Source organism: Engystomops pustulosus, chromosome 8 (assembly GCF_040894005.1).
Source record: "Engystomops pustulosus chromosome 8, aEngPut4.maternal, whole genome shotgun sequence".
NCBI classification, from domain to species: domain Eukaryota; kingdom Metazoa; phylum Chordata; class Amphibia; order Anura; family Leptodactylidae; genus Engystomops; species Engystomops pustulosus.
The window spans coordinates 50149144-50161899 of NC_092418.1; the positions used below are offsets into that span (position 1 = coordinate 50149144).

A 12756-nucleotide genomic window follows, 5' to 3' on the forward strand; every position below is an offset into this window, starting at 1 on the left:
CAGTACAAAATACCAGTACCAGCCCCAATCCCCTACTCACTCTTCAAGGCTTGGGACTCCTCACTATCCCTCCCTACATAACCATCCGCCCAAAATTAAAATACAATAGCCAGTGTCTGCTATATTATACCCAAACAAAACTCAATACTCAATATTTTCACCGCTGCAGCAATAACCAACCCAGGTTGGGAGAAGGCTGAGAGTAACCTGGGTTGGCAATGACACTATAACTAGAGATGGGCGAATTTGTTAAAATTCGTTTTGTCCCGATTCGCTGAATTTTTCAAAAAATTTTATTTGACCTGAATCGAATCATGGCGAATCACATTAAAAACGAGGTATTTCCTGGCTGCAGAGAGCCTGTAATGTGTTGTAGAACGTTGCGCCATGCTCAAATATGCATAGTATCTTCAAACAATGCTGTGTTTTAATATGACACGCACATGACAGACGCCACTCTTAGAATCACTTCAATTCCATGTGCACTTACAGAGGCCAACTACACCAAATAAGCAAAGCGGGAACGCAGCCTGACAAGATAACATCTGTGCCAGCTCAGAAGGACTGAGCTGAGGGCCAAGATCCCACTATAACATCAAAGAGTGCACTCTTTTTACACTGACATCAGTTGATTCCATAGATTATGACAGAACCTGTACTGTTAAACGCGGATACATGTAGAAACCCCCCAAAAGAGTGTAGAGGGTGTCGGGAATAATTCTGCATTGACTGATCATTCTGCCCTTCAATTTGTCCGTCAGTGTCTGCTTTCATCAGTATTGCTAAAGCCAAAAACAAACAGGAGTGGATCCAAAACAGATATGACCAGTAATATTTGCATGTCCTCTGTGTTCTGTATCAAGTCCTGCTTTTGGCTATCAATCCTGAGGCTTTTCATCCTTCTGACAGATGAAATGAAGGGGGAAACTAATCATAGTGGCAACATCATAGAGCGATGGAGGGTGAAAAAAGAACATGGTAGGCCACCGAGTGGCACAATGACAGAGCGTGGCGGCAGCAGCAGCAGGGGGCCACAAAGTGGCATAATGATGAGAGTGTGGAGGTGGCGGCAGAAGAAGCAGCAGGAGGCCACAGGTGGCAGCAACATGGTGGCAGCAACAGGAAAAGCCACAGAGTGGAACAATGATAGAGTGTGGAGGTGGCAGCAGCAGCAGCAGAAGGTCTTCGAAATGAATTTGAAGTTAAATTTTCCATTTTAATTTTAATTTTAATATTAGAGATGACACATCTATAATACATTACAGTTTTCCTGAAAATATCAAAAAAGAACTGCAGAGGTAGCACCAGCAGCAGCATGAGGTCAGAGTTGTGGAGGTGGCGCCAACATGGTAGGCCACAGAGTGGCACAATGATATAGTGTGGAAGCGGTGTCAGCAGCAGGAGCCCAAAGAGTGGCACAATGATATAGTGTGGAGGTGGCATCAGCAGGAGCCCACAGAGTGGCACAATGATATGGTGTGGAGGTGGCGGACAATTCCAGTCCCTGGTAAAGATGGTAGGAGGCAGATGGAGCAACTGGCAGCAAATGTGTGGCATCATCAGAATAGTGGCTGGCTGAGGCAAGTAGTTATAACCCAGACTCATTTCTCAACGTTTGGGGGAGGCGTCATGGCTGATCTAATCTGATGAATAATGCATTGGTGAGTTGAAATCCTGGCCGATCCAAGCCTGATTCATCTTGACAAAGGTCAGTCTCTCCACATTACAAGTGGACAGGCGGCTTTTCCATGGGGTAACGATGGCCCCCGCCTCACTGAACACCCGCTCTGATGCCACAATAGTGGCCGGGCAGGACAGCTTCTCTGCTGCAAAATCTGCAAGTTGCGGCCATGCATCAAGTGTGGCTGCCAGTAGTCCATGGGATCCTATACCTGAGGTGCTCAAGTGCTGTCCAAGTAGGCCACCACCTGCTGGTGCAGGGTCTGCTGGTGGCAGCTACCCTCCTCACTAGGTGGGTGAAGGAAGTTGCTCAATAAGGAATCCAGACTTAAGCTGCTGCTGATGGAGCTGCTACTGCTCCTACCCCCCCAGCTCCCCAAACCAGGTGTAGAACTGCGTGACACCGCTGTGCCCTGCACATGTGGTATGATGGAGCAGCATTTGTGGAGGCTGAGGTGGTGGTGGAGAAGGAGGAGGAGGAGACGGACGCTGGTGCAGGAGCAGCAGTTTGACAACGTGGAGGAGAAAGCGGCGTCTCTTGTGTAAGTTGTTGGTGTGGCTGGGCGGGAAGCACATTCACCCAGTGGGCTGTAAAGGACATGTACTGGCCCTGACCGTAGTTACAGCTCCACACATCCGCGCTGCCATGCATCTTGGAAGAGACTGATAAGCTCAAGGATTGGTCTGTCTTCTGTTGTCCATAATGGTGAAGGGCTGGCAGTGCCTTTTTGGAAAAAAATTGCGGCTTGGAACTCGGCACAAGCCATTAGTTCTCTGCAGGTTGCAGAGTCCACGACTTGGAAAGGGAGGGACTGCAGTTCCAACAACTTGGACAGGAGCACGGTCAGCTTCTGCACCTTAGGAGGGCTGGACGCATACAGTTGTCTCTTTGTAATCGCCTCTTTCAACAACTGCAGGCGCCATGTGTAGCAAGGAGCAGGAGCATTTGGACCAGGAGATGATGTCAAAGACAAACAGCTCCCTTAAGCAGCCTTGCTGTAGCCCAGACTGGTGGAAATGACATGTGAGCAACGAAGTGCTGTTGCTGCGCTGGCAGGATGGACCTCCTGGATTCACGGCCACAGAAGCAGCTTGCTGCTTGCTCCGCTGCCTGACGCATAAGCTGACACACTCTTCGCCCGACGATGATGAATCCCTTGATACACCCGGCTTCCAAGTGCGATCGGCTACATCATCGTCAATTTGCGTTTCCCTTTCTCTGCTACTCTCCTCAATGATGTCAGTATGCACAGCCTGCCTACTGCACGAAGCAGAGGATGTCTGCCCCAACTCTTCACTGCCAAGCAGCTGCTGACTGTCCTCAAACACTTTGTCTTTGCTGAATAGTAGCACTGAGCCCAGACCACCTAGTAGCTCTCAGGCTGAGGGAAATTAACAGGACAGAGGCAGTTGAGGACAGGTGAGAGCCGCTGACCTGCTCCTGGGCCATGCCAACTAATTGTTGTATCTGACGAAACCCACGGATTCTTAGCTTGGGTTGTCTGATGTAATATTTGAGGAATTGGGTGACCTAGTCAACCAATCAACAACCTTTGGGTTGTTGATCAGCACACTGCCGCTAGATGACAATGGCAGTTCTGGCTTCACAGAGTCACCCCTGCAGCAACGTCCCCTTACTGTGCTGCAACCTCTGCCTGCTCCACCTGCCACCTTTCTGTCTGACATAGTGGTTAATCAACTACATGGATTTGACACTTATTTGTTGCTCTCAAATTTAGCAACAAAAAGTATTGGAATTTGCGTTATACAGATACCCTAAAATGGACACCCTGTAATTGGAGCAAAAATCACTCTATAAACTACATGGATTTGACATACAAATTTTGCTCTGAATTTAAGCAACAATAAGTATTGGGCACCCTGAGATTGGAGCAGAAATCAGTACAGAAAGAATGTGGATTTCACACTGATTTCTTCCTATTCACTTCAGCAACATAAAAGAACTGCTATTTGGGGTATACAGAAGCATACGAACTGACACCCTGGGGTTGAAGCACAAATCAGTACAGCAAGTATGTGGATTTCACACAGATTTCTTCCTATTCAGTTTAGCAACAAAAAAGAACTGCTATTTGGGGTATACATATCCCCCAAAACGGACACCCTTGGAGCAAAAATTACAACAGCAAAGTACAGTTGCAGGCAGCACATGTAGTGTGAAGTACCAAGATAAGAAAATGGCTGCCTCTTTTATAGTCTGTGTGACATCACATAAGCCTGCTGGTCGCTGATAGGCTTACAGGTCTGCACATGTGATCAAGGGTGTTCCTTTCTCCTTCCCAAAGTTCTCTGCCCCATGTAACTCACACCCATTTTGGTAATAAAGGAGGAAAAAAAAAACTTTGTTCCCACGAATCCCAGTAAACTTCAGCTTCGTGACAAATCAATTTTTTCCTGAAATTCTAACCGAAGTTAGAATCAATACGCCCATCTCTAACTATAACAAAGTATAAATTCTTGGAGCTACACAGCAGAGTCCGTGACCTTTCACTTGTGAAACTAACTCAAACACTGGACCAACGTCACAGGTAAGACAAAGATTCACAAAAAATCATTGAACTTACCGTGTTCAATTGAGTTGATCAAGCTCGGGTCAATCCAGTGAATTGCCAGAAAACACCCTATGATTGCCGGTCCGGGGGCCCTCTCGGCTCCAGCTGTCAAGTTCTGCCCCTGTTCACACCACCTCAGGTTCTCTAATGACTAATAAAATTTATAGAGTAAGCTCAAAGAAATCAAACCAAGACAAAGTATGGTATAATATCTCAATCTCTGTGAAGTGATGCCATGAAAGGCTAGGCAGATGTGAGGTGCTTTATTTGCTCCACAAAGGATTATACATAACTTTTAGTGGGGCAGGACCTGGGCTTAGTTAGTTAAAGAAAAAGAAGTAATGTCCATAGTTCATTGGTTAGTAAATTATCACATGGGCATCCCAGAAACAAAAGTTCCGTTCTCCTTGGAGTGGGCAGTATCGTAAATCTGCCAAAGCCCACATTCTTTTCCCTGCACAGGAGTGTGTTATCACACTTTTATCGATCTTCATCCACAATTGAGTGGCCTCTTAGTTTTCAGCATTTAGCAAGCATATGAAATAAAAGCATTTTATTGCATAGGGCCCACCACCAAAATCTTTTAATGTAGCCAAACAGTGTACACCATAGCTTGCTTTCTAGTCATTGCTTTGAACTTTTATGGTATTATGCCGTCACTTTAACAGTTAATATCTCTGTTTTCCTGCCAGTGAGAAACAAAAATTTAGATTAATATAAAAGAGTAAACTCTCCTCTTTCATGCGAAAAAAGAAGTGAGATTCTATGTCTCATAGAACTGAGGATACAGCCCCCTGTGCCCTCCCTCCAGATTCTTAGCCATCAGGCTGCAGTAAGAATTTGGAGGAGGCTGCACACAGGAGCTGCTGAACCTCACAGATAATGTAAATATTGATAAGGAATAATATCAACTGTTCATGTTTTAACCCTCTCCTATCCAGAAGACACTTGCTTTCTTATTGCCTTTTATTTTGTGATCTTTATTTTGCGAAAATTGAGTAATACGATGAACATTCGATCCTCTTTACCTAATGTGGTTACATATTAACACCACGACCCAGAACATGTCCATAAAGTTATCAAACATCTCTGCAAATCTAAAAATGAAAATGTAACAACTGAAGAGTTTATGATGTAGATTTCCTAGTGTTCTTGGGATCATTGTCCATCACCCAGTTTCAGTCAAGTTTTAGGGTGATGTCAGACAATGACCAAGCAAACGCAAATGCAGACCAAGCCGCACCCACCGTGGCTGGCCGCAGCCCGCTCGCATCAACGTTTCTATGGAAAAGCCTGCGATCGGGAACTAGCTGCCGGTGTTTTGCATTGATTTAATTCTTATTTTGCGTTAATGGTTTCTTGGGGGGGTCATGTATCCATGACAACCCCAGTATAGGAGCAGTCATCATTCACATGTCTGTATCAATGGTTGTTGGTGGGGGAATGGTGAGGCACCTTCCCTTACCCCCAACAACCATTCCCCTTGTGAAGGGAGGCCACTGCTAGACATTTTATTAGTGAAGGGAGGCTGCTGTTGGACATTTTATTAGTGAAGGGAAGACAATCCTGGACAATTTATTAGTGAATAGCAGTTCCCAGGGTGTCCGTTGTGTGGGATCTATATACCCCAAATAGCAGTTCTTATTGGTTGCTGATGTGAATGGGAAGAAATCTGTGTAAAATCCACATAGTTGCTGGAGTGATTTTTGCTCCAATCACAGGGTGTCCATTTTGGGGGATCTGTATACCCCAAATAGCAGTTCTTTTTTGTTGCTGAAGTGAATAGGAAGAAATCTGTGTAAAATCCACATAGTTTCTGTATTGATTTCTGCTCCAATTCCAGGGTGTCCATTTTGGGGGTCTGTATACCCCAACTAGCAGTTTTTTGTTTTTTTTTGTTGCTGAAGTGAAAAGGAAGAAATCTGGTAAAATCTATATAGTTTTTTTAGTGATTTCTGCTCCTATCCCAGGGTGTGCATTTTTGGGGATCTGTATACCCCACATAGCAGTTCTTTTTTGTTGCTGAAGTGAATAGCAAGAAATCTGTGTAAAATCCACATATTTTCTGTAGTAATTTATGCTTCTATTCCAGGGTGTCAGTTCTTGTATACCAGAGATTTCAAGGTTTTTTTTGGTAGATAAAATAGATGTGTGTCAAATCAACATAGTTCATTAACCAATACGTCAGACAGAGAGGTGGCAGGTGAAGCAGGCACAGTAAGGGGACATTGCAGCAGGGATTACTCTGTGAGGCCAGAACTGTCCGGTGTCATCTAGCGGCAGTGTATTGATAAACAACCCAAAGTTTGTTGATTGGTTGACTATGCCATCCAGTTCCTTCCAAATGAAATCTGACAACCCCAGCCAAGAGTCCGTGGGTTCGCCATATACAACAATTAGTTGGTATGGCCCAGGAGCAGGTCAGCGGCGCTCACCTGTCCTCAACCAGCCTCTTTCCTGTTAATTTCCCTCAGCCAGAGATTTACAGGGTGGTCTACGCTCAGCACCATTATACAGCGAGGATGAATTCTTTGAGGACAGTCAGCAGCTGCTTGGCAGTTAAGAGGTGGGGCAGACATCCACGGCTTTGTGCGTAGGCGGAAAAGTAGAGATGTGGAGAGTGGCACAGGAGGATATGTTGCACTTGCCAGTAGTTGGACTGTAACAGGGAAAAACAAATCAATGATGATGATGTAATCGATTGCACCTGGGAGCCAGCTGAAGCCAGCGATTCATCATCGTTGTCGGGAGAAGAGGGTGTCAGCTTGCGCGTCAGGCAGTGTAGCAGGCAGAAAGTTACTATGGTGGCTGTGAGTCAGCAGGGTGGCATCAGTGCGAGGATGGGAGCCAATCAGCCGCGGGATACAAACCCCGCTTCACAGGTCCAAGTAAGCAATGGCACAGGGGCTCAGCGAGGCAGCGGCATTAGTAGTCACTCAGGGCAGAGTGTTTGCAGTAAACTCACCACCTCGGCGGTGTGGCAGTTTTTTATTATGAAACCAGAGGAGCTGAGCGTGTGTATATATAGAATCTGCGGACAGTAAGGGAGCTGGGAAGCTAATGTCGGCACCACAGCCCTGCGTCAACACATGAAGCATCACCATCCAATGTTCTGGGAGAAACGTGGCTCAGATGTGGAGTTCCATCCTGCCAGTGCAGCAACAGCAGCAGCACTTTGTGGCTCACATACCATTTCAGCCAGTCTAGGCTCCAGCAAGGCTGCTACAGGGAGCTGTTTGTCTTTGACATCATCTCCCAGTCCAGATGCTCCTGCTCCTCGCTTGAACAGGAGACGCCGCTTTCTCCTCCACCTTGTCAACCTGCTACTCATGTGCCAGTGTCGGCCTCCTCCTTCTCCACCATCACTTCAGCCTCCACAAGTTTAAGTGCTGCTCCGTCATACCACATGTGCAGGGCACAGCGGTGTCACGCAGTTCTACACCTGGTTTGCCTGGGCGGACAAAGTCACACAGGGGAGGAACGGCTCTGCGTCATGCAAGAAGAAATCAATCTGTGGCTTTCTCCGCGACAACTGAATATCTGAACCATGGTGACAGACAATGGGAGGAACATGGTGTCCGTGCTGCACCAAGGAGGGATAGTCCATGCACCCTGCATGGCGCATATGTTCAATATGATTGTCAACAGCTTCCTGAAGTCTTCCACCCATCTGCAAGACATTCTAAATATGGCCAGGAAACTGTGCATGCACTTCAGCCATTCTTACAAAGCTAAGCACACCCTCCATGAGTTGCATCGGCAGAACAGCCTACCTCAACATGATATGTGATGTTTCCACCTGTTGGAATTCCAGCCTCCATATGTTAGACTGCCTGTATGAAAAGAGAAAAGTAATGAATAAAATGAGTACAATGGGGGCTGAACTGGAGGAGGAGGACATTGGCGCACAAGCAGCTTCTGGTAAAATCAATGGTTTTTCCACTCAGGTGACAAGAGAGAAGGAGCAGGAGCATCCGGAGGAGTTAAACGACGAGGCAGATGACCCAGAATCACCGGGGCAGTATACAGTGGAGATGGAGGCCGGGAGTCCATCAGAGTCACTTGTGCAGATGGCCCTCTGCATGTTGCTGTGCCTCACTAGTGACAGCCGAATAGTTAACATCCGCCATATAACATCCCCCCTCTTGGACACTAGCTACTGGTCAAAAATGGGGGACTTTTTTCCAGCTGCCGAGAGGGAGGAAAACTGGCGTACTATACAGAAATACTGTGCCGACAGTTGGACACTGCCTATGTGCGCCATTGTCCATCCTCTGTCAGGTCTGACCAGGGGATTCCTGTCAGTCATCGCTCACGTACCACTGTGATGGCTGCTGTGGGGAGATGGGGGGGGGGGGAGCAGTAGAAGTTCCATTAGCAGCAGCTTAAGTCTGGAGTCCTTAATGAGCAGCTTTCTTCACCCGCCTAGTGAAGAGGGTAGCCGCCAGCAGCAGCAGCAGGACATGGAGCAGACCCTGCACTAGCAGATGGTAGTCTACTTGTTCAGCACTTTACCACCTCAGGTAGAGGATCCACTGCACTACTGGGCAGCCAAACTTGATGCGTGGCTCCAATTTGCAGATTTTGCAGTAGAAAAACTGTCCTGCCCGGCCAGTAGTGTGCCATCAGAGCGGGTGTTCAGTGCGGGTGTTCAGTTCAGGATTTCAACTCACCAATGCCTTATGCATCAGATTAGATCAGCCATGACGCCTCCACCAAACGTTGAGAAATGAGTCTGGATTGTAACTACCTGCCTCAGCCACTAATCTGATGCTGCCACCCGCCTGATGCCACACATCTGCTGCCAGTTGCTCCACCTGCCTCCCACCATCTTTACCAGCAACTGGAATTGTCACCCACCTCCACACTCTGTCATTATGCCACTCTGTGGCCTACCATGTTGCTGCCAGCTAAATAATTTGTCATTGTGCCACTCTCTGACCTCCTGCTGCTGCTGCAAGCTCCACACTCTATCATTGTCCCACTCTGTGGCTTACCATGTTGCTGCCACCTCCACACTCTGTCATTGTGCCACTCTGTGGCATTCCATGTTGCTGCCAGCTAAAATATTTGACATTGTGCCACTCTCTGACCTCATGCTGCTGCTGCCCCCTTTGTAGTTGTTTTTTGGCAAAGACATAATATTTTCAGGGAAATTGTAATGAAGGATGCATGTGGCGACTCTAATCTTTAAATTTAATTTTCAACTTCAAATTCATTTCAAACTTCGTCATTGTGCCACAATGTGGCCTCCCATGTTGCTGTCAGCTAAAGAGGTTATCATCGTGCCTCTCTTTGACCTCATGCTGCTGCTGCTGCTGGTGCCACGTTTGCAGTTCTTTTTGGGAAAAGACATAATATTTTTAGGAAAATTGTAATGTTTTATGCATGAGGCGTCTCTAATCTTCGAAATTTAATTTAAAATTTCAACTTCGAATTCGTTTCAAACTTCGAATTCGTTTCAAACTTCGAATTCGTTTCAAACTTCGAATTCGTTTCAAACTTCGAATTCGTTTCAAACTTCGAATTCGTTTCAAACTTCGAATTCGTTTCCAACTTCGAATTCGTTTCCAACTTCGAATTCGTTTCCAACTTCAAATTCGTTTCAAACTTCAAAGTCGTTTCAAACTTCAAAGTCGTTTCAAACTTCAAATTCATTTTAAACTTCATCATTGTGCCACACTGTGGCCTACTATGTTGCTGCCAGCTAAAGAATTTGTCATCGTGCCACTCGCTGCCCTCATGCTGCTGCTGCCAGCTCCACAGACTGTCATTTTGCCACTCTGCTGCCTACCAGGTTGCTGACATCTCCACACTCTGTCATTGTGCTACTCTGTGGCATACCAGGTTGCTGCCTCCTCCACTCTCTGTCATTGTGCCACTCTTTGGCTTACTTCTCCTGCCACCACTTTCACACACTGTCATTGTGTCACTCTGTGGCCTACTCATGCTGCTGCCAACTGACCGCTGTCTCCCTCGAACACCCTCTGATTTTGATATTGCTGTTTTCACCCTCCACCACTCTATGACGTTGCCCATATGTTTGGTTTTCCCCTTCATTTCATCTTTCTGAAGGAATGAAAAGCCTCAGGATTGATAGCCAAAAGCAGGACTGGATACAGAACACAGAGGACATGCAAATATCCCATTTACTGGTCATCTCTGTTTTGGATCCACTCCTGTTTGTTTTTAGCTTTAGCATTACTTATGATGGATTATTGACTGATTGAAAGCGGACACTGACGGATGAAATGAAAGGCAAAATGATCAGTGACATAAATGCAAAATTACTGCCAACACCCTCTCCACTCTTTTGGGGGGTTTCTACATGTATCCGCGTTTAACAGTACAGGTTCTGTCATAATCTATGGAATCATCTGATGTCAGTGCATCAAAGAGTGCCCTCTTTGATGTTATAGTGGAATCTTGGCCCTCAGCTCAGTCCTTTAGAGCTTGAACAGACGTTACCTTGTCAGGCTGCATTCCCGCTTCACTTATTTGGTCAAGTTGGCCTTTGTAAGTGCCCATGGAATTGAAGAGTGAAGCGATTCTAAGAGAGGCGGCTGTCATGTACGTGTCATACTAAGCATTGTTTGAAGACCAAACCATACTCACTATGCATATTTGAGTATGGCACAACGTTCTACAACACCCTGATCAACAACCTGATTCGTCATGATTCGCTTCGGGTTAAATCAAACTTTTTGAAAACATTTTTAAAGAAGTTTTTTGGCCTCTATTTGGGGCATAAATTGTCATGAAGGTTTATGGAATATCGTTAATTTCCCCTGGGGCTATAATACACTCACCTGCAACTTTATTAGGTACACCATGCTAGTAACGGGTTGGACCCCCTTTTGCCTTCACAACTGCCTCAATTCTTCGTGGCATAGATTCAACAAGGTGCTGGAAGCATTCCTTGGTCCATATTGACATGATGGTCCATATTGACATGATGGCATCACACAGTTGCCGCAGATTTGTCGGCTGCACATCCATGATGCGAATCTCCCGTTCCACCACATCCAAAAGATGCTCTATTGGATTGAGATCTGGTGACTGTGGAGGCCATTTGAGTACAGTGAACTCATTGTCATGTTCAAGAAAACAGTCTGAGATGATTCCAGCTTTATGACATGGCGCATTATCCTGCTGAAAGTAGCCATCAGATGTTGGGTACATTGTGGTCATAAAGGGATAGACATGGTCAGCAACAATACTCAGGTAGGCTGTGGCATTGCAACAATGCTCAATTGGTACCAAGGAGCCCAAAGAGTGCCAAGAAAATATTCCCCACACCATGACACCACCAGCCTGAACCGTTGATACAAGGCAGGATGGATCCATGCTTTCATGTTGTTGATGCCAAATTCTGACCCTACCATCCGAATGTCGCAGCAGAAATCGAGACTCATCAGACCAGGCAACGTTTTTCCAATCTTCTACTGTCCTATTTCGATGAGCTTGTGCAAATTGTAGCCTCAGTTTCCTGTTCTTAGCTGAAAGGAGTGACACCCGGTGTGGTCTTCTGCTGCTGCAGCCATCTGCCTCAAAGTTCGACGTACTGTGCGTTCAGAGATGCTCTTCTGCCTACCTTGGTTGTAACGGGTGGCAATTTGAGTCACTGTTGCCTTTCTATCAGCTCGAACCAGTCTGCCCATTCTCCTCTGACCTCTGGCATCAACAAGGCATTTCCGCCCACAGAACTGCCGCTCACTGGATGTTTTTTCTTTTTGGACCTAGAGATGGTTGTGCGTGAAAATCCCAGTAGATCAGCAGTTTCTGAAATACTCAGACCAGCCCTTCTGGCACCAACAACCATGCCACGTTCAAAGGCACTCAAATCACCTTTCTTCCCCATACTGATGCTCGGTTTGAACTGCAGGAGATTGTCTTGACCATGTCTACATGCCTAAATGCACTGAGTTGCCAACATGTGATTGGCTGATTAGAAATTAAGTGTTAACGAGCAGTTGGACAGGTGTACCTAATAAAGTGGCCGGTGAGTGTAAGTAACTGTGTCTTAAGTGTTGCCCGTTCCTCTTACTTGATTTTGAAGCTTGATTTCATTTAAATAAACATAGAATATATTTCTGAATTACAAATTAATGTTAATTATGTTGATATTTATTTTTTCCAAAGGTTTTCCAGGTATTTTAAGTCAATTTGAAAATTCATGAAAATTCTATAAGAAGACATTTTATTACTTCATAGAAAGCCACTCAGAAGAAAAAAAAACGGTGCATTTAAATTATTGTTGCAATAATGATCATGCTTTGGAAATGTAATCTAATAAAGGGTTTGTTTTAAAGTATTTTCTTACATTCAACCGACTTTTTTTGTACTGCAGACATGATGTAATAATTTTCTATTTGTTGTTATACTGTCTCTATCCATACTTCATCTTTAGTGTAAAATATGCTGTTGTCGTGTACCAAATTCTCACCTCTGTTCACTCTTGCATATGCCCCCAGAAATGTTCTTGCACCAAAAACAACCATGC

At 45.6% G+C, this 12756-nt stretch overlaps 1 protein-coding gene across 3 annotated transcripts in view; it reads left to right on the top strand.

Annotated features, from left to right (window-relative positions):
- The window catches only part of ANKRD44 (ankyrin repeat domain 44), a 377775-nt gene extending 365228 nt beyond the window's left edge, over positions 1–12547 (top strand). For all 3 annotated transcript variants that reach the window (XR_011849377.1, XM_072120895.1, XM_072120896.1), the window contains one exon: positions 12396–12547. The gene's annotated coding sequence lies outside the window, so the exon portion shown is untranslated. The remainder of the gene's footprint in view (positions 1–12395) is intronic.
- The last annotated feature ends 209 nt before the right edge of the window (positions 12548–12756 follow it).